This window comes from Sturnira hondurensis, unplaced genomic scaffold (assembly GCF_014824575.4).
Source record: "Sturnira hondurensis isolate 20B ecotype Veracruz unplaced genomic scaffold, ASM1482457v3 Scaffold0004257, whole genome shotgun sequence".
In the NCBI taxonomy this organism is placed as follows: domain Eukaryota; kingdom Metazoa; phylum Chordata; class Mammalia; order Chiroptera; family Phyllostomidae; genus Sturnira; species Sturnira hondurensis.
This window is the reverse complement of record NW_028076888.1, coordinates 6,091,043-6,110,824: the sequence shown is the minus strand read 5'-3', so window position 1 is coordinate 6,110,824 and position 19,782 is coordinate 6,091,043. Positions and strand designations below refer to the sequence as shown.

The window sequence follows — 19,782 nt, the reverse complement described above, 5'->3', positions numbered from 1 at the left end:
AGAGACGGAGCCACCGCCTCTGCAGGCTTTGAGTTCATAGAAAGTGATCAGGGTGTGAGGTCCTGGGATCCACCTGCCCAGCTCAGAGCGTGAAGGAGCCCAACTGCTCAGAGATGAGGGTGCAGGTGAGAATCTATGGGGGTCCTCTTATTGCACCCCTTGATTCTGAAGGTAGAAAGAGTTTTCTGGTGTGTGTTTGTACAAATAAAAAGTTACTCAATTTTAGGAGAACCTGGCCCCTCACCTCATTTCTACCCAGGGGTGGCCGAGCTCTCACTGAACTGTTACAGAGTAGTTACATTTACACAGTCCTAACATTACATTCGGCCCTTTGAAGGCAACCATGAGGCTGATGTGCCCACCCCCGCCCCCGGGGTGAAAATGAGCTGGACACCCACGCTGTTGCCCTAGCGAAGGGGGAATTACAGAGTTGAGGGGGAGTGCGTGGTTTTCCAAAGTTGATTTCACGGCAAAGTCTGGTACGGAACGGCCATTCCGGGGCAGGGCGCTCCATGACCTCAAGTCTTCCCCGCAGCGCGGAGAGGCCTGCTGAGCTGGCATTTTGTCTGGAAATTTGGGTGGGTTTTTTTTCTCCCCCAGAGACGCTGGCAGCTTGCCATGAACTTGCAGCTTCCAAATTCATTGTGATCAGGCATAAGGACAAGGGGTCTCTAACTTGACCTTATAACCAGTAAAGGGGAGGAGTTCGCTTCAGTATTTCATGGTGGTTTGGCCCCCTTCACTCAAACTAGCCACTGTGTTTGCTGGTGACTGTCCAAAAGGGCCTGTGTACATGTCCCCAAGTGACCCCTGGCACAATCGAGCCGTGTAGGAAGAGACGGAGTAAGCAGCCTGAAGTTGCTTTTAAACACGTTTTCTTGAACTTCTCCCCCCAAACACTCACAGAAAATTATTACAATGTATGCGATTAGTATGAATTTCCTAACTACCATCCTAGTGGGGCCAGAAGCTCACTGTGGCACTTTGCCAACAGTACTCAGTCCATTGTGAGTCCTTGTGACGGCTGCCGTGGTAACCAAGATGGTAGCCACGGAGCAGCCGGCCGCGGGCTGCGCACAGGAGCCCCGTACTCTTCTCCGTGAGTCTAAATCTGGGCTCAAATAAAACATCCATTTAAACAAACGACTCGCAGAACTTGGGAGTCCCGTTACACTAACTTGGCACTTATAGGCCCCCACACATTTATGAGTCTCGGAAGCAAACCAGGAAGCAGGGCCGGCCTCCCAGGCGTGAGACCCACGTGGTGCACAGCGCCCCCTCCAGGGTTCGGAAAGGCCCCGAGGTCCACTGGGCTCAGGGCTCCGCTGTCCCTGTCTGGGAGTGCTCCCTGCCTCTCCAAAGTGGCCGCACACTTTCAGGTGGCGCCGGGCCTCCCAAACTGCAGAGCTCGCCCTGCCCTGAAGGGAGCAGTCCCCGGCTGTGGGCAATAATCACCCTGGGAGATGGGGCGGGGAGGAGTGAAAGCAGGCGAGGGTTTCTTATGCCCTGTGTGCGGTACACATGTTGACAAGCGCTTACAGCTCGTAACATGTGTATGTGTGCGTGTGTTCATACCCAGAACACAAGAGGAGATGCCCGGACGAGACTCAGCTGCCCACTGCAAAGCATGCGGACTCGGTGTGGGCAGAACAGGCTGGGGTTCTGCCTCCGCCGTAGGTTGCCAAACTGCTCGTTTTGGATGAATTGTTTGCTCTTCTGAGACTCGGTTTCCTCCTGGGGAAAACTGGGGCCTGCCTGTTTTGTACCTCTCAGGACTGCTCTAAGATTAAACGAGTGGGTTAAAGGTGTTTGGTGCGAAACACCAGTAGCAGCTGCTTGTTACATAGTAACTATGACTGGGGGCCGAAGGGCAGAGAGCAGAGGTTAACAGCACCGCCTGTTTTAAATCCCAGCTCAGCCACTTCCCAGTAAGGTGGACCCTTCATTTTGTCCTGCTGGGCCTGGTTCCGTCCTCCAAAAATGGGGATGGTACCAATCAATCCACGATCTTTTTTTAAGATTTTATTTTTAGAAAGAGGGCAAAGGTGGGAGAAAGAGAGGGAGAGAAACCTCAGTGTGTGATTGCCTCTGGAGTGCCCCCTACTGGGGACCTGGCCTGCAACCCAGGCATGTGCCCCGACCGGGAATCAAACCAGCTACCCTTTGGTTCAGTCCACTGAGTCCACTGAGCCACATCAGCCAGGTCTCAATCCACAGTCTTTTATTGTCAGTTCCAAAGCCCCAGAGCTCTGAAAAGAGAAAGTGTTTAAGTTTGGCACAGACTCGCTTGGCGGAATTTCTGGGCTGACCCCCTGCAAGGCTACAATCTCCATTTCCTCTTGCTTTGCATGGAAGTCGCACAGTTTCTGTGGAGCTGCTTGTGGGTTTGATGCCGGCTGTGACATGAGGTGAGGGTCTGTTGGCCTCTAAAACCTCAACGCTCCAAAGTGGAAAACCCACCAGGCCCCAAGAGTTGGGATGAGGGATGGGGGATGGTCCAGTGTGGGGCGGGGCTTAGACACAGTGCCTGCCAGGGGCCATGCCCAGTAGGTCCATGGTGTGGACCAGTGAGAACAATCAGTTGGTGTTGCTACTTGGGGTCACAGTCAAATTTCCATTCAGATCCCATCTCTGTCCCCTGTCACTTGGGTGAGCTCAGGCACTGCATGCCAGGGCTCTGGGCAGACAGTAGAGGGAAGAGGCTGGAGTCAGAAGCGACTCCGGGTGACAAAGCAGAGGAACTCACACCAGCTTCGGAGGGAGAGGCCTGAGGCCTCCCTCCACCACGCCTCCCTGAGCCTGTCAGCACTGAAGGAGGGACCTCGGCTGCCCAGCGCCCCTCCTCTAGACCCCGACACCAGAGACCAGGGAGCTCCACGGGTGACGTGGTGGGCAGGGGACCCAGCTGTGGCCATGGGTCCCTCTTTAGCTGCATGACCACAGCACCTTGAGGGCCTTCTGCTGCCCAACAGTTCCACTCCTGGGGGGCCCTGGAGGAACTGTCACTCCTCCACTTCCTGCCTGCGCCCCTCCTCCCTCTTCTCTCCCAGCTGATCAGTTGCTTCCTAATTAACAGGGGAAAACATACAAAACTCCGAGGTCCACGTGCTCCCCCGTTATCTCTACCAGCCCTGGAACAGCTGTCCCCTGTCCTCTGCCCTTCTACGTTTCCAAGGTGGGCCCTTGTCCCAGCACCTGACCACACCCCTTCCCCTCCAGGCCCCGCCCCCTCCTCTGGGCCCGGGGCGGGGGGGGCGGCGGGGGGGGGTGATTTTCCTCCAAGCAGAGCCCCCAGTAGGTCTCAGCCAGGCTGTCTCCTCCCATCATAAGGTGTCTTTAGTTAGGGCAGGCGGCGTCCACTGAACAACGCTTTCAGCTTTTTGAAGCGTTTGAAACTTCAAAATATCAAGTTGAGGGTCCGCCTTCTCCCTCTCTCCCTTTTAGTCCTTCCCTTTTCTTCTTTAACAATTCCACCCAAGAGGGATGGGCGGGGGTGGGGGTTCAGACCAAGTGACAGTTGCCCTGGTGGCCAGGTGTTGGGCTTGGATCCCCAGCCAGGTGAGGCAGGAACCCCTAAGCGGGCACCTGGTGGGAGGTATCAGAACATGGCATGGGGGAGGGGGCGGGGAGGGGGGGAGGGAGCGTTGCACGAGGTCCAAGCCCAGAGGAAGGCAACACAAGAGTGAGGACGGTGGCCACCTGATGTGGGGTGTGGGCGCCAGGAAGGTGAGGAGGGCACGGGGGTCTGGTGAGTGGCCCGCTCCCCGCGTCCTCCTTCTCCCTGGCACAGATCCCCTGGCACAGATCGCGGTGCAGGGAGTCAGGAACGGACTTGTTTCTTGTTTGCCGGCCGTCTGATCCCTGCCCCTCTCCCATACTGGAATGTCCTGGAGGCAGGGACTTGGGTCACCGCTGCATCCTGAGGGCATAGGACAGTGTCCGGCGGCATTTGACGGCTCTGTGGAATGAGTGAGTGAGACCTGCAGCCTCCCCCACACCCCTTTGAGGGAGGCATAGGCAGTGAGGCTTGGCGACACCTGCGAGTGGTGGCCGAGAAGAGAGAAGTGAACCGGGAGGCCGGTGTCTGCTTTGGCCACAGCGGGGAAGACGGACAGCTTTCACTAAAGCGGAAAGGAAGTGGAGGAGCGGGCAGGTTGGGCGTTGGGTTGGGGGCGGACGCCCTGGTGGGGACTGCCAAATGCCTCGGTGGGTGGCCCCTGAACGCGGTGAGAAGCTTGGGAGCAAAGCCCGGAGGGAGGTGCAGCCTGGGGCGGGGTGGAGCTGAGCTGGGCCGAGCAGCCACCGCCAAGCCAATCGGGGAAAGCGGCTCTGGAATAATCCTCCTCTTGCAGGAAGTTTGGGGGAACATACAATATATTTTCAGCAACGTGAGCTTGCTGTTTCAGTATCTGCGCTCACTCACCAGGAGCCCTAGCACAGCAACACGAGGGTGCACGCTCATTTCCCCATCCCTGGAGGAACTGGGCAGGACGGAAAGTGAATTCGCGCTCTGTACATCACCAGTTTCGTGGCATCACCGCACACCTTAGCCAACCCAGCAGCAGGGAGCATGCGCAGAGCGCCATGTTAGTTGCGCGGCTGAGACAGCGGTGGCATTTACCCTCTGTCGCCACCAGGTGGCGCCCGTGCTCCTGAAGCTCAACCGGGAGGCCCCAGATGCTAGGGGATAAGGAGTTGCGGGGGAGAAGGTGGTCTGCGTGGTGGGAAGGATCCCCAGCCCTGGGACTCCGCCTCTTTTTCGGGGTGCCGCCTCTCATTCCACTCAATACGGGTGTGTGTGTGCGTGTGTGTGCGTTTGTGTCCGTCCAAAGCTGGCCCCTAAACCAGAGACTGGAAATCATGCCCCATGACTGAGAGAACAAGTTTTCAACAGACTCGGTTCAAACCCGTGTTCATCCACTAGTGCTGTGTAAACTTCGGCATGTGGCTCCGCCTCTCTCTGCGTCAGTTTTCTCACCTGTAAAATGGGAGCATATTGCTGACTTCACAGGGTTGTTGTAAGCATTAAATTACATGATGATGAGAAACAGGTATTGACCCCTCACTAAGGGTCAGGCCTTGCTCTAAGCACTTAAGCTATATCAGCTCATTTTTATTTATTTTTATTTTGTAAAAATTTTGTGTATTTACTTTTTTAATTTTATTATATTAACTTCATTTAAAAAAATATTTTATTTATTTCTAGACAAAGGGGAAGGGAGGGGGAAAGAGAGGGAAAGAAACATCAATATGTGGTTGCCTCCTGCGTGCAGCCCACTGGGGACCTGACCTGCAACCCAGGCATGTATCCTGACTGGGAATAGAACCAGTGACCCGGTGAGTTGCAGGCTGGCGCTCAATCCACTGAGCCACATCAGGGGGCTTATATAACCTCATTTTTTAAAGTTCACTTTCACAGGAGAGTGGCTAGGACTAGGGGCCGAGTCTCCTCCACATAAAGGAAGGGAGGACAGCCCCTCACCATGGTGTCCACCTTCCTGCTGGCCCCTGGGTACTGCTTAGTGCTGAGGGGACTGCTACCCACACAGGGTGGTGGGAGGCGGGGATGGCTTTTGTTTCTGGTCCTGCCTCCCAGCAGCCCACTGCGAGAGAGAGCAGAGGGAGACGGCCCACCACGGACGGCAGTGGACAGTGCCTCCCAACCTGCCCCCACCTGGCTGCTGCTGCCGCCGTCTGACAGTCCCCAGGGGCTTGTAAGAAAGGTGGCCTGTCTCGGCTGCAGTAGGACACAGTGCCTGGTAAGGAGAGACCACAGCCTGACCCGGTGGTGGCAGCCTCAGGGATCACGTGGGAGGGGCCTTCTGCAGGGAATGGGGCCTGGGAGAGCCCTCTGGAAAGTCAGGGGGACACCCAGAGGTCCCTGGAGATGAAGAGGTGGGTGTCAGCAAGTAGGTGTGGGTGGCTAAGCGGAGCTGGAGCACAGGACAGACCCCTCGGGCCAAGGACTGAGAGCAACCTGGGCAGTAAGGGTGACACATGTCTCTTGCCCCACAGAAGGTCTCAGGTCTCCAGCAGCCTGGGCACGGAGAGGCTCGTGGTGGCCCACTGTGGGGAGAGTCACCAAGCCCTGTCTTGTGCGTGCTGTGACCAGTCCTGGGGCAAGTGGGTTCGGCCAGGGGTGGGAGTGGGGGGGGAGCTGGGGTCCAGGCAATGGCATGGGCTTGGGGGCAGTGGCCTTTGGTGGGGGGCTCTCTGACCAGTGCACCTGGAGTCCTACCTCTTTTTGGGGTCTCATTTTGTTGCTGCCTCTCAGGCACAAAGCTATGGGACTAGGGTGACCTCGAGTTCCAGGCCTGAGAGGAAAGGCGGGTTCTGAGCTTACCTGAAGTTCTGAGTCCTTTGGCCCATCAGCCACGTGGGGTCATAAATGCCGGATTTGTACTGGGGGGGAGGGGTCGGCGCCTTCCCTACCTCTTCCCCTGTCCTCTCACGAGGGGTCGGGGCCCTTGGTCCTTCCAGGACACACATTCCGGGAGGGAGCTTAGGGGACGGGCCCTCAGCTGTGCCTGGTCCCCTTTCCACCAGCTCAGATGTGCTGAGATGAAGGAGCCAGAAACAGCATGCCCCCCCCCCCCGCACTCCCCCACCCACTGTGCGCGCACAGGCCCAGAACAAAAACACACCGCAAATAGAAATCAAAGTCTGAGAACGAATCGAGAAGCCACGACCCGGCCGTGGGAAAAAGGTTGTGTGGCTTCAGCCTCAGCCCTGAACTTCTCTGCGTCTGTTTGCTCCTCTGTACAATGGGGCCATTGTATGAACCTTGGGGCGCTGCTGGGAGAAGGTAAGAGCAGATATAAAATGCAGGATGCAGGTGTGGTGTGTGGTCTAAAAATAAAGCCCCATACGGCCAAAGGGTCCCATGCTGGACTCTCCCCTCGCCGCCCCCGACGCCCCCGCAGCCCAGGCCGGGGCTGCCCCCTCACCACTTTCCTGTAAGGCTGCCACTGTCTCGGCTGCCCTGCAGCTAGGCTCTCGGGGCCACTTCCTGTTTTTCTCCCCAACGAATTTTTCACCAGGCGCTTTCATCACCAAGAGCTGGGGGTGATGAGGTGAAGGCGGTGGCTGTTTGGGCAGGGAACCTGGGAAAGGGGGGCGGGCATCAGGAAGCTGGGAGGGGAGCAGCTGGACCAGCTGCCACAGTCCAGACTCTGTGGTCTCCACCTGGAGCAGGGGATGAGGAGCTGGTTGGAGAGGCTGGTTGGGGAGGCTGGGGGGCTGCCTGACTGAACGAGGAGCAGAGGGGCCCTTGTTCGTGTCCTCAGTCTGGGAGTGGTGTTTTGTCCTAGGCTTGAGGTGGGGCGCCTAGCAATGGACTGAGCCGGGCTCATATCTGCTGATAGGAGTGGTGGCGGGACACCCTGAAAGGTGAGCCCAGCGTCCCTGCCTCCCTGAGCATCCTGCTGCAGATTGCCTGGGTCTGCGGCACCCCCAGGAAGGGTATGAAGGCGTTGTTCCCACACTGGCTAGGCCCCTTCCTGCCCCTTGGCTACAGACCTCAGACCCTCCCCTGGGCAAAGCTTGTCCTGCCGTGATGACATCACCCACTCATTCACTCGCTCGCTCATTCAGCATTTCTACAGACTCACTTATAACAGTCTCTGGGTGCCCAGCCCAGAGCTCCGGGCCAGGGTGTCGGCCCAGACCCCACAGCATCCCTGTTCCCCAGGGCAGCCGGGGGCATGGACAGTCATGGCGGAGCAGACTGTGGGGGCGGCACAGCCTGGAGTAAGGACCCATGTACAAGGCAGCCAGGAGGGTAATATCTGGGCTGAGTATTCAGGGCAGAAGGAAGAGTTGGGAAGGGCACTCCAGGCAAAGGCCCCAGCGTGTGCAAAGGCCCAGGGTCAGAGCTCGAGCCGGGGAGTCTTGGAGCTGTGAGTCAGGGCTGGCACTGCCGCATGGAGGGGTGTGGGGAAGAGCTGGGGGGTAGCCCCGGGAGCTAGCTGGGTCAGTTCCCTTGATAATCAAATTCTCGCCTTGTTCCCAAGCCTCACGTGGTCCCACTACACACCATAGTCTAGGGCTCTGGCCCAGCGTAGGAGTGGTTCTGAGAATCGGAAATCAGACCCGGTAGCTGAGACAGGAAGTGGGGAGTTTACAGCAAGCGGACGGTCTGCGCCCTTGGAACCGAGAGGCGCAGCCCAGCTCACCAGCGAGGCTGATGGATCCTGGATCCTTTCACCCAAGGGAACTGCTTCCAGGCCCAAGCCCAACTTCCTGGGAAGGAGCTGACCGTTCTCTCTGGGACCAGGTTCTCCTTTCTGACTCCACCAGTTACGGCTAAGTGGTCAGATCAGCCTGCGGAGCGCGTGCCCTCACGCCCACACCAGGCGGCATTACCAGGAAAGGGGCCCAGAGGCACAGCTTAGTGGCCTAAAGACGATAGCACCCCCGACAAGTCACCCATCCTGTTCGCTCCTGCCTGACACACCGGCCCTTACTGCACTCACTCCTTTGGCTTCTCCCAGAGACCTCCATCCCACCGGTTCTCGCCTAGACGGTTATGCCACCGCGTCAGCCACGGACTCCTCTCCCTTCTCCGGAGGAGAGGCAGTCCGACTCAGGCCACACTGTTGTGTCCAGGGCTCCACCCCGAAGCCGCTATGTCCAGCGGACCCCCACCCCCTCTGTCCTGTTGAATCTCCTCTACAGTGTCTCCTTGGGACCCGCTCAGCCGACAAGTTAGGTGGCCAGTACAAGAAGGACCTGCCATACTTGGTCCTCGGAAAGGGGAGCCCCGCCATCTGCTAGGCCGGCGGAGTGGATTGCACACACGCAGGACCCGCTAGCCGAGGGCGCTCCCTTTGCGCGTTCCCTCCCTCGGCTCCTCGGTTGGCAAACGTGGCTGCCCCCAGGGCTGCCCACTGGGGATGGAGCCCTCTCTAGTCTTCCAGGCCCACCCTCGAGGGGATCTTGGGAAGGCTTTTGCTGGGAGAGGACGAAGCTGTCTCGTCAGCCTGCTAATTGTTTAAAATTAATTAATTAACTTTTAAAAATTCTCATTTGAGGACATGTTCCTTGATATTTTTTTTTTTGAGAGGGTAAGGGAGAGAAAGAGAGAGAGGAACATCAATGTGAGAGAGAAACACTGATTGGTTGTCTCCTGTACAGGCCTATACGGGGAACCAAACCCACAACCCAGGCAAGTTGCCCTGACTGGGAATCAAACCGGCGACCTTTTGGTATACAGGACCATGCCCAACCAACTAAGCCACCCTGGCCAAGGCCAGCCAGCTTCTTGTACGTGCCGTACGTGGGCTCAGGAATCACTGGAGGGTGAGCATTTCCAACTCCAGTTTCCAGGTTTTTTGCAGGGGGGAGTCCTGGAGTTTCAACCCCCATCAAACCCTAGCAGATTGCCTGTCAGTTTTCCTTTGGGTCATGTCACTTACCAATAACCAACCTTGTGACATCCTGTCCAGTTCAACACTCAGCCTTGGACCGGGCCATGCCCCAGGGTGGAGTTTTCTCTCCTGGGTGAGAAAGAAGCCCATCATCTGACTTGGGGTGGGAGGAGGACTTTCTCTCGCCTCTCTCTGAGAATGCTGCCCCCAGCCGCCCTCAGGCCGCCTAAGCACAGGCGCTGCAGGGGAAGGGTTGTCCCCGCCTCGGCTCGTCCCAGGCAACCCCATTCCGACTCCGGAGTTCGAAGACGTTCCGTTCAGCATGCGCCCGCCTTAGCATGACAAACACAGCGTGACAGGGAGCATGCCACTGCCGTTTAGCAGGGGTGTAACAATCCGATGCCTGGTAGTTATGGGCTCGGGGGGAAAAAGAGTTTCTCCCGACGAAGTCAGATATTTGCCCCGCTTTTTCCTGATCTTGAGCAGAATTGAAACAAAGCTCAACTCACAGCACCGTCTGAAGGCTGCTGGGAGTAACGCACACAACCTGTATCCTGGACGTTTTGCTACCAAGTTTCTTTCTGTCTTTTTAAAAAAAAATTTATTTATTTATTTATTTATTTATTTTTAGAAAGAAAAAAAAAGAGGGAGAAAGAGTGGGAGAGAAACATCAGTATGTGGTTGCCTCCTGCGCGCACCCCACTGGGAACCTGGCTGGCAACCCAGGCAGGTGCCCTGACTGGGAGTCGAACCGGTGACCCTTTGGTTCACAGGCCCACACTCAATCCACTGAGTCACACCAGCCAGGGCTGGACATAGTTTTAACTGGTCTGTTGCCACGGGGCAGGAACTGCCAGTGTCCTGCCAGGAATAAGGAGTATTCAATGCCTCTCCCTCTGTTGAAAGACATCTAGTTTCAATACTTTTTTTGAAAAACCGTCTCTTCCGACAGCCCACTTCTGATACCAATTTATATGCATTCACTGGGGTTTGTTTGTTTGTTTCAAATAACATAAACCAACTCAAGAGGGTTTCTACTGGGTTGACTGTTGTCTCTCTAAAACTAGAGGGAGACATCCCCAAGCCCTTGAACTCTGTGGACGGCAGGCAGCCAGGCCAAGGAGACAGGCACGCGACAGATTCTTCCCGAGAGCTTCCGGAGGGAGACATCCCTGCCGACGCCCGGACTGATGGCTTACGGCCTCTGGAACCGAGAGAACACGTATCTGTTGTTTTTGAGCCACCGGGATCTGTCTCAGCAGCTCCCAGAAACTGACACAAATTTCAAGCAGAACAGGGGGATAAGGCGTAAGGGTGTGGGGGACCTTTCAGAAGAAACCCTGGGCCCTGGCTGGTGTAGCTCAGTGGACTGAGAGCGGGCCTGTGAAGCAAAGGGTCGCGGGTTCGATTCCCAGTCAGGGCGCATGCCTGAGTCGCAGGCCCAGTCTCCAGTGGGGGACACATTAGAGGCAAACACACATTAATGTTTCTCTCCCTCTCTCCTTCCCGTCCCCTCTCTCTAAAAATAAATAAATTAAATATTTAAAAAAAAGAAGAAACCCTGGGCACGGATGCCAGGGAACCTCACTGAGGTATAAGGACCAAGAGCCGAAAGGCTGCCCAAAAGCCGGTCTCTAGTCTGTGACCCTCTCTCCCTCTCTGCGCCTCTGCCTCCTGGTTTCCTCTCAGCCTCTCCCTCTACAGCAGCTTCTCCACTTTCTTTAGTTCTCTGGGTAGACCAAGGGCCCCCCAGTCCCTCAGCTTGCTGGCCCAGGGCCCAGGCTCCAGGTACCCGAAAAGTGACTGTTCTCCTGGTCCTGATTCCGTAGTCCTGGGGATAATCGCTGATTGGCTCACCTGGGGCAGGTGACCTCCCTGGCTGGACAGGCCCAAAGGCAGACACAGGTAAGCCGAGACTGTTGGCTGGTGTCACCACGGGCCCTAGGGGGGTCGAGGAGCATTACCCAGAGGGAGCTGGGCGTCTGCCCCAGGGGTCCTGTGCTCTCACCGCAGGTCACTTTCCTGCCTGGAGCTCCCATCAGCTGAGGGCAGACAGGAAAAGGTGGGAAGAAAACACCCACAGCCTCTCCCACACAGCTTTCACTGCTCTGGGTCCTGGGGGCACGTGTGCAACACGCAGCGTGGCCGTTTCCCATGACACTCAGGGCTCCAGAACCACCTTTGCCTTTGCCATGGCTGCGTCCTATTCCATGAACTGGGGGGGGGGGTCCCTGACGCTCTCTGGACAGCAGTGGCCAGGAGACAAAGCACGCCCTCCACAGTGCAAAAGGGACGCATTTTCTTCCTCTCGTCTTCGGTTCATGAGCCAACTGGCTGCTCTTGCTTGTCCAGTCGACCCCAGACCCTTCCTGTCACCTGACTGCAGGGTCTAGGAAGGCCACCAGCCAGTGGCGAAGCTATGGCTTAGGTGCCCGTGGTTCAGGAACCCCCGCCCACCCACTGGCTGTTCAGTTTTCACACTGTGGGTGAAGGAACGAACCCCCTTTTGTACAGGAGGGGATAGACTGCAGGGTGTGGGGGCAGAGCTGGGTCTCAGGGTCCCCAGGGGAGAAGATTCGAAACCACCCCCCATCCCCACCCCATCAGAGTCCAAGAGCAGGCTCCCCAGGGCCAGAGAATAGGCCTGGCCTTCTCACTGCACCCCCCCCCCCACCTCCTGGGACCCTGCATTCCCCAACCACGGTGTTCCAAGCTTTCAACCTGAGGCCCCACTCCCTGCGCACCCCTCTCGGCTCCCGGGGACTGGCCAGGTCCCGCCTCCCTCGCCACCACGGCCGTTCTGACATTTTTTCCTTAAATAAACTTCCAATTTTAGACAGGGTTTAGATTTACAGGGGAGACACAAAGGCAGTGCAGAGCCTTTGCTCCCCACATCCAGTTTCTCTGTCCGCTGCCGCCCTGCATCCCCGGGGGCCCCTGCCACGGCCGATGGACCGGCATCGGTGTGTGATTGTTCAGTCAAGTCCGCCCTTCCTTCAGCTCACCTGGGCTTGCCCCTCACGGCCTTCCCGTGTCCCAGGAGCCCGCCCAGCACAGCACTGAGTGGCCAGGTCTCCTTGGGCCCCTCTGGGCCGGGACAGTTTCTTTCCTCATCTCTGATCCCTCGCCAGCCTAGAAGGGGCTGTGGCCAGGGCTTCTGCAGGCCTCCCCGTTTCTGTGCGTGTTCTGCCCCGCGGGACTTGTGTTTGTGGGCTCCCACCGAGACGCCTGCAGAACCGAACTGTCACTCTCCTCATACCAGACCGAGGCTGCCTGCTGTCAGCATGACCTGTCCCTGCTGACGTCAACCTCGGCCACCTGGCTGAGGCGGCGTTTGCCCCGTGTCCTCACCAGAAAGTTTCTCGTTGTCCCCTTTTCACGCCGTCCTCCTTGGAAGGAAGTCAGGGCATAGCCCGCATGGAAGGAGCGGGGACTTGGAGCTTCGCTGCCCTGAGGGCGGGTGAGGCTCCCACACAACTGACTTGGCATTCTTCCGGACGGGAGACCTGCCTGGTCTCCCTCACCTGTCCATTTGTTTCCATCTATCTGGACTCACAAATACTTACTTCCTGTCTTGGGTTCCAATCCAGCGCTGCCTTGTTGCTCCAGCGGTCCCAGATCCGGCCCTTGGAAACTTGTCCATGTCACCACTGTGTCCCTTGGACAGGCCTCCCTTCTTGGTGGCATCTGGCACTTCCTGCCCCCATCCTAGAATCTGCCATTTCTCCAAGGAGACCTAGCTGCTTTCACAGAGGAGAGTGGGATAGAAACCCGGGTCTCACCCTGGCTGGTGTGGCTCAGTGGAACGAGTGCTGGCCTGAGAACCAAAAGGTCGCCGGTTTGATTCCCGGTCAGGGCACATGCCTGGGCTGCAGGTGTGTGTGTGTGAGAGGCAACCAGTCAGTGATTCTCTCCCTCCCTTTTCCTCTCTCTGAATTTAAATACATAAAAAAATTTTTTTTAAAGAGAAAGAAACCTAGGTCCAAGTGCTGGGCATACACTTACTGCTGCTTGGTGTTGCTGTTTCTAGGACACTGGGATTGGCAGAGCGAGGGAATGTACCTGTGCCTCCTGCGGACTTTTCCACGTGTCAATCACAGCCCAGCCCACCCCGGCTCAGGTTAGAGCCCACCTTCTGCTTCTGGAAACTCTTTCAGCCAAACCCCACCTTCCCAGCTGCCCCTGCCCCAGGTCCACCTTCACGCTCTTTCCACACCCCCCACCCCCACCCCCCAGCCTCCCTGGTCTGCCAGCTACCCCTCTGACCTGCCACTGCCCAGCGCCTCTGCACTAGCTGCTCCCTCCGCCTGGGATGCTCTTTTCTCAACATCTGCAGGCAGGGTTCCTCTCTCACCTCATTCATGCCCTGACCTCAGAGAGGCCTTCCGGACTCCGTGGTCCCCTCCCCTGCCTCTCCCTCCCCTTCTAACCTGTCTGATGTTTCTTTGCAGTACTTACTACTTTATGACACTGTATCTTGTTTCTATTCTTCATAGTTTCTTTCCCCACCGGAGCGTAAGCTCCAGGAGGGGAGGGCGGGTCTTTGGCTTATACAGGGCTGTACCGAGAGCCTGGAGCTGGGCAGCACAGCGTGGGGGCTGAGTCAGTGTTGCAAAGCCTGGGTCGCCCCCAGGGTACGGAAGCTGAGGGCGGAGCCAGCCTCAGGACCCCAAACCCTGCTCCTCCACCCCCCTGTCCACAGTCCCTCCGCCCCACAGCAGGAAGAACCTGAGAGGGTTTGTTTAAAAGCCAGCTGCTGCTTCTTCATCTATTTGTTTGTGGTCTAATAGCTCCTCCTTTGTTTTATCTGATGCACTTAATCTTTCCAGTTTTGACCTTTTTCTTTTCTTTTTTTTAATTAAATTATTTTTCAATTACTATTGGCCTTCCATATTACTTGGTATTAGTTTCAGGTGTGCAGCACAGCGGCGAAATGTACCTTGAGCCCTGACTTTGTATCCTCCTGTATCCCAGGAGCCTCTCACTGTCTGCCACGCTCCCCAGTGGTCGCCACCACCCTGACCTGGTCAGGCAGCGGCTTTCCGGCTGTGCCCACCGGGAGCTGCAATAGGACACGCATTTGACTTAATGCGCCCTCGCACCAGCCTCGACTTGGGACGGAGGCCTCGGGGAGCGAGACCCACTCTGACCACCCAGAATGTAGCTGGCTATTTCCGATTCTGCTCCGTTATCGTGACCTTGACCCGCCGAATGGATGTGCAGTACGCCGATGTGTTAACATGTCACAGCCTGCTGTTCCCACTGTTGGAAAATTCTGGTCCTGAGTGGAAACACCAGTCCTGCAAAGCACAAAGACTTTGTTCTAGAAAAAATAACATTCGGGGGGGGGGCGCACCCTGTGCCAGGTGCTGTTCGATCTCAGCAGCAATTCTAAGAGCTGAGAGCCATTATCAGTGTCCCTGTTTTTCAGATGAAGAGAGTGAGGCACAGAGAAGTTAAGCCACATGCCTGAGGCCACACAGCCCCGCCATGGCAGGTCGGGCAGTCTGGCTGCAGGGAAGAAGCCCTTAACCCTGAAGCTTCACTGCACTTTTCTTAGCCAAGGCAAAAGGACAAGGCTTTGAGCTGGGTACGTTTTGCTCTGCCTGGAAGGAAAGGACAGGCAGCAAAGTCCTGGCTTCCTGCCAGGACGGCGCATGGAGCCAGGTGTCTGGAGTGGTTTGTTCATGAAGGCGCTGAGGAAGTGCCTCCCCCAGCTAGCACCCCAGTACCCGGGTGCTCAGCTTGCCTCTGGCTGCCCTGAGATAACCCTGCTTGTAAGCGTGCGTGGGTGTCAGTGGTGAAGCCGCTGGAGGCTGAACGAAGCAGAGCTGCTAACTGCGAGCGGCCTCGGAGGCTTGCTGGCTCTCAGAGGGGGACGTTCCGCAGGAGTGGGTGGCGGGGAAGAAGGAAGCAGCATGGAGGGCTGGGCGTGCTCCTCCCTGTGGCCTGCAGCCTGGTCCTCTGCCCTCTCACAGCCAAGACCTGCTTTCCTTTCTCATAAAACGGGGCCGAAGGATTCCCCAGGCAGGAGCTCAGGCGGGCGTACACAGGGTGCCATCCTTACAGCGAGGGGCGTCTTTTCCTCCGGGGCTGCTCTCGGTTCCTCACTGGTCCGCTTCACTTAAAATTCGAAGGGAACGTGAAGTAGCTTCCTCCAAAGCACACAGGACAGCAGTTAAAAGTAAAGTGAGCAAGAGCCGTCAGAAACCATAGAGGAAGGAAGGAGGCGAGTCTATCAGGAACCTGGGGGAGAAGAGCAGCTGGGGGAGGAAAGGTGCCGACCTGACATTACAGTTAGCCCCAGTTTCCTGCCCCCCCCGACCCCCCAAAGAGGAGGCTGCCCGAATGTGTGGTTTCAAAAAGGAAGTGCATCAGGTTTTCGGGAAAGTGAAACTTTCAAAGGAGCGCGGATCTGGAAGCTGTCAGACACTGCTGTGGCTCCCTCCACCGTGATTCAGCCTCGCTCCACCTCACTGTTCTCATCCATCCAGGGCGAATGATAAGCTTTACCTTGCTGAGCTGGGGCGTGTCCCAGAGCACGGCTCGAATGGCGGTCAGCAGATACCTATTCCAGGACGATTTCTTTTGGATGATGTGGAAATATTCTTCCTCTGGCTGTTTCTTCCAATGAGCGCTGACAACCAGGGACTAGTGTTTAAACTGCAGCCTTGCCAAAGCAGGGCCAGGACAGGCGTTGGGAAATCCTGGGGAAGGCTACCCACCCTGCCACCAGGTCTGAACATGTCCATTTCTCCCCTGGCTTCTGGCAGGATCTCCCTGGAGGGGGCTGGAGACCCCTGCAAAGGACCGGTGATCCAGGCCTGTGGTCGGGGTGAGGCTGGAGCCTCAGATGTTCTGTGAGAAGGACGTTAGGGTACACTTCTGGTGACAGACCCAACCTTCTTCCCCGAAGGGACCTGTCAACCCTCCTGGCTCCCCCACAGGTATCCAGTGGGGGGTCTGGAGCCAGCAAACTGGGACCAGTTGAAACTCACTCACGGTGCTCAAGCTCTCTCCCTCTTCCTGGCTAAGAACAGAAGCGTCTGTGTACCTCCACTGGCTGCTGCCACTGCTGGGCCCAAGCTGGTGCCCGAAGGCCAGCCTTGGGTGGAAAGAGCCTCTCTCCAAGCTTCGGTTTCCCCCTCTGTCCAAGGAAACAAAATAGCTGCTCCACCTCCCAGACCTGGTTGCGAGTGGAAAGAAGGGGGTGTATTCAATGGAAAGTCACCTCACAGCGTGGTCTGATCATAAATTCCTAACTGCGCCAGTCACAGTGGGGAGTCGTGCATGCCCCAGGCCTACAACGTCTTTACTAAAAGGCTTCCCTGCGTCTTGAGCAAGCCTTGTGCATTCAGGTTCACGCACCTTTGGAAACCCAATCCTAGGTTCCCGCCTCGGTTCCAAATGCCTCCAAGAGACCGTGGGGCTGGTATTCTGTGGGGCATCTGAGATCTTGCTCCCAGCGTCTGTCTGCAGTTCGGCTCCAATAAACTAACTATTTTTAAGATTTTATGTATTCATTTTTAGAGGGAGGGGAAAGGAGGGGGAAAGAGAGGAAGAGACACATCAATGCGAGAGAGAAACATCAACCGGCTGCCTCTCAAAGGTGCCCAGATGACAGGGATCGAACCTGGAACACAGGCATGTGCCCTGACCAGGAATTGAACTGGCGACCTTTCGGTTTGCCAGACGATGGCCAACCCACTGAACCACACCGGGTTTGCTTTCAAAAATTCTCTACAGGGGACCTTTCTTACATTGAGAGACCAATCGATTGACCAGCTTACCCAACCCACCCCCATATCCCAGAGTGATGTGAAGTCACTGTTAAGGCCTTGAGGGGAGCTAGGCCCCTCCCACCCTCTGCTCACCAAAGCTTAGAGGCCACCACTCCCCGGGGGAGGGGGGGGGGCTGAGTTGGGTGGACTTGGAGCCCTCACCCTGCTCCTGGCCTAGCCTGCCCTTCCTCACACNCCCCCCCCCCCAGCCCCCCCCCCCCCCCCCCCCCCCCCCCCCGCCTTTCTCTGGCCACTGTTGAAGTTCTTGGGTGTGTAAAACCCACAGTGCCTGGGGGGCTGGTATGGGCTCCATGACCTTTATATGGTTGTTTTCCTTCGTATATATTTATATATATACGAAGAAAAACTTGTTTTGAAGAAGAGCAAGGTGCAGCTTCCAGAGGCACACGGGGTGACACCCTCCAGCCGAAGTCGGGGTGGGGTGGGGAAGTGGGGTGGTCAGGGGAGCAGATGAGGCAGCAGGAGGACCTGTTGTTTTTCCTGTTGCAAGTAAAAAGGAAACAAAGTGGGAAGTGGGGTGTGCGGGCTGTCAGCAGGCGGGGCGCCTCCATCACGCCCCGCCCCCTCCCTCGAGGCTCACTCGTGCCCAGCGCCCTCGCTCAAGGCGGCCGCTGGGCCGAGCCATCCCAGCCCAGTCAGCTGCACCAGGACCGGTAAGCGCTTGCCTCCGGCTGCGGCTGGGGAGGTGGGGGAGAGCACTGGGGCCACGGGCTTCAGGGAGCCTCGTGGAGCCGTGGGGCCAGCTCTCAGGGTCTTCCCGTGCGCACAGCCGGGGTATACCCTGCCCAGTGCGCATCCCCGCGTCCAGCGAGCCCGGCAAGGGGCGCCCCGTGGAAGGGCTGCTGGGACCTGGGCGGGAGCTGAACTAGGGGCCCCGGGGCCGCCCCCGGTGCGCTCTCCTAGAGGGGTGCAAACAGCTCCCCGGCTCGGCGGCAGAGTCTCGGCTCCGTTTTCAGCGCTGGGGCGGCCTCGCGTGCACCCTCCGAGGCGCGGGAGGTGGGGAGCGCTCAGCCGAGTGCGCCCTGTCTTGAGGAGAGGCGAGCCGGACGAGGGGCTGCCCCAGGCAGGCTGCGGGCTGCGTTCGCACGCGTAGCGCCGACCCCCGGGCTCCGGCGGAAGCGCGGGGAGAGGGGAACGCACTCTGTCCCGGCGCCCGGACCTTGCACGCCCTCCCTGGCGTGAGAGGGCCGGGTTGAGCTGTGCCGGGCGCTCGCTCAGGGCTCGTGGACGTGCGGCCAGGTCTGTCTCTGGCCGGGCCCGCCGCGCCGCGTGTTCACTGCAGCGGCGCCGAAATCAGCCCCCTGATCTGCGGCGGGTCCCGGGTTACAGCGGCAAGACCGCCTTCGGCTTTGCATTTCCGGACTCTCTTCTTCTTCTTCTTTTTAATACCCTTACCCGTAATTCAGCCTGAATGAGGCTTAAAAAAAAAAAAAAACCCGAGTTTCCTGTTTTTATTTAGGCTTCCTCCTCTGCGCGTCTTTATTTCGAAATCCTGGCGAGGGGAACAGGAAAACCTTTCGTGGCGACCAGGATGGGGGGCACTGTGTCCAGGCTGCGCTCTGCCCTGGTGGGAAGAGAGGGATCCCGAAGGCTGAGAGAGGGCTGCTGGGAGGCCTCGAAAGGCGCGTTCCCTCAAGTGGAAGAGGGTCAGGATGGGGTTTCCCAGGTCGGGGGTGGGGGACTCCCTGGGGCGGCCCACGCGCCAGGTCCAGGCGCGGCTCCCTTGGGATCTGCCCAGTGTGCGGTACGGAGGAAGCGCTCTGTACCCCTCTGGTGATGGGGCAGCCTTCCCTTGGCTCAGGTGTCCCCTTGGAGGGGGCGCCGGCGGGCCTGGGACCTCGCCACACTGCCAAGTGGGGCTTCTTCACCCGGGCCTCTGCGGAGGAGCCCCCTCGGGCGCCACCCTCAGAAACGCTCTGCACAGTCGCGCGTGTATGCGGAGCGGGTGTTTCTTTCTGGGCGCGCACGGGGAGCCCTCTCTCTGAAGTCTCAGTGCTCCAAAGGGCCCTTCAAGCCGAGAACCCAAACCCGCGCTGACTCCCGGGAGAGCCTGACAGTGCCCCGGGGTTCTTGTCCAGTGAGTGATCCCAGAGGGAGCTCCCCGCCCCCCTCCAGTCGATCCTTTTTTCACACCAGTGTTCTCGGCTAACCAAGGGATGAATGGTGCGGCCTCGAGGTTCCAGTGGTCTCGGGCTCAGAACAGTTACCTGGCCAACCCACACGGTGTGCAAGCAGCCCTCCAGGGTCCCGGCTGGTTCAGATGCCAAAGCGGTTACCAGCTGGAGGCACTGCCCGTGCAAATTAGCAGCTTATTTCCTGACCCGTCTCTGGCGGCGGGGGTGGGGGGAGACTCGCTGGCTGTGAACGCACCCCTCTAATCGGCCACCAGGTTTAATGGGTGGGGTTGAGTGGGGGGTGAAGGAGCTTCTGATTTACCAAGCTGGCACCAAACACGTAGACCTTTCTTCTGCCCTCTCTAGGGCAGAAATTGCAGACTTCCTACATTTCCGAGTGCTGCCGTCGGGTGGCTTCTCCACTTCAGGATCGGGCCGCCCTGGCTGGGTGGGCGGGGAGGGGGGCGGGCACAGCCTGGGGCCTCCGCGGGTCGATTC

At 57.9% G+C, this 19,782-nt stretch overlaps 1 protein-coding gene and 1 long non-coding RNA gene across 6 annotated transcripts in view; one reads left to right on the top strand and one right to left on the bottom strand.

The window, feature by feature from the left end:
* Positions 1-14,544: 14,544 nt before the first annotated feature.
* LOC118986376 (uncharacterized) lies at positions 14,545-16,307 on the bottom strand. The gene is made up of 2 exons (XR_005066360.1): positions 15,436-16,307; positions 14,545-14,668 (listed from the first exon to the last, which is right to left on the bottom strand). It is a non-coding gene; the product is annotated as an uncharacterized LOC118986376 (long non-coding RNA).
* A 1,431-nt stretch (positions 16,308-17,738) lies between these two features.
* Positions 17,739-19,782, top strand: part of PIK3CD (phosphatidylinositol-4,5-bisphosphate 3-kinase catalytic subunit delta) — a 45,671-nt gene continuing 43,627 nt past the window's right edge. For all 5 annotated transcript variants that reach the window (XM_037045303.1, XM_037045300.1, XM_037045301.1 and 2 more), the window contains exon 1: positions 17,739-17,823. The gene's annotated coding sequence lies outside the window, so the exon portion shown is untranslated. The remainder of the gene's footprint in view (positions 17,824-19,782) is intronic.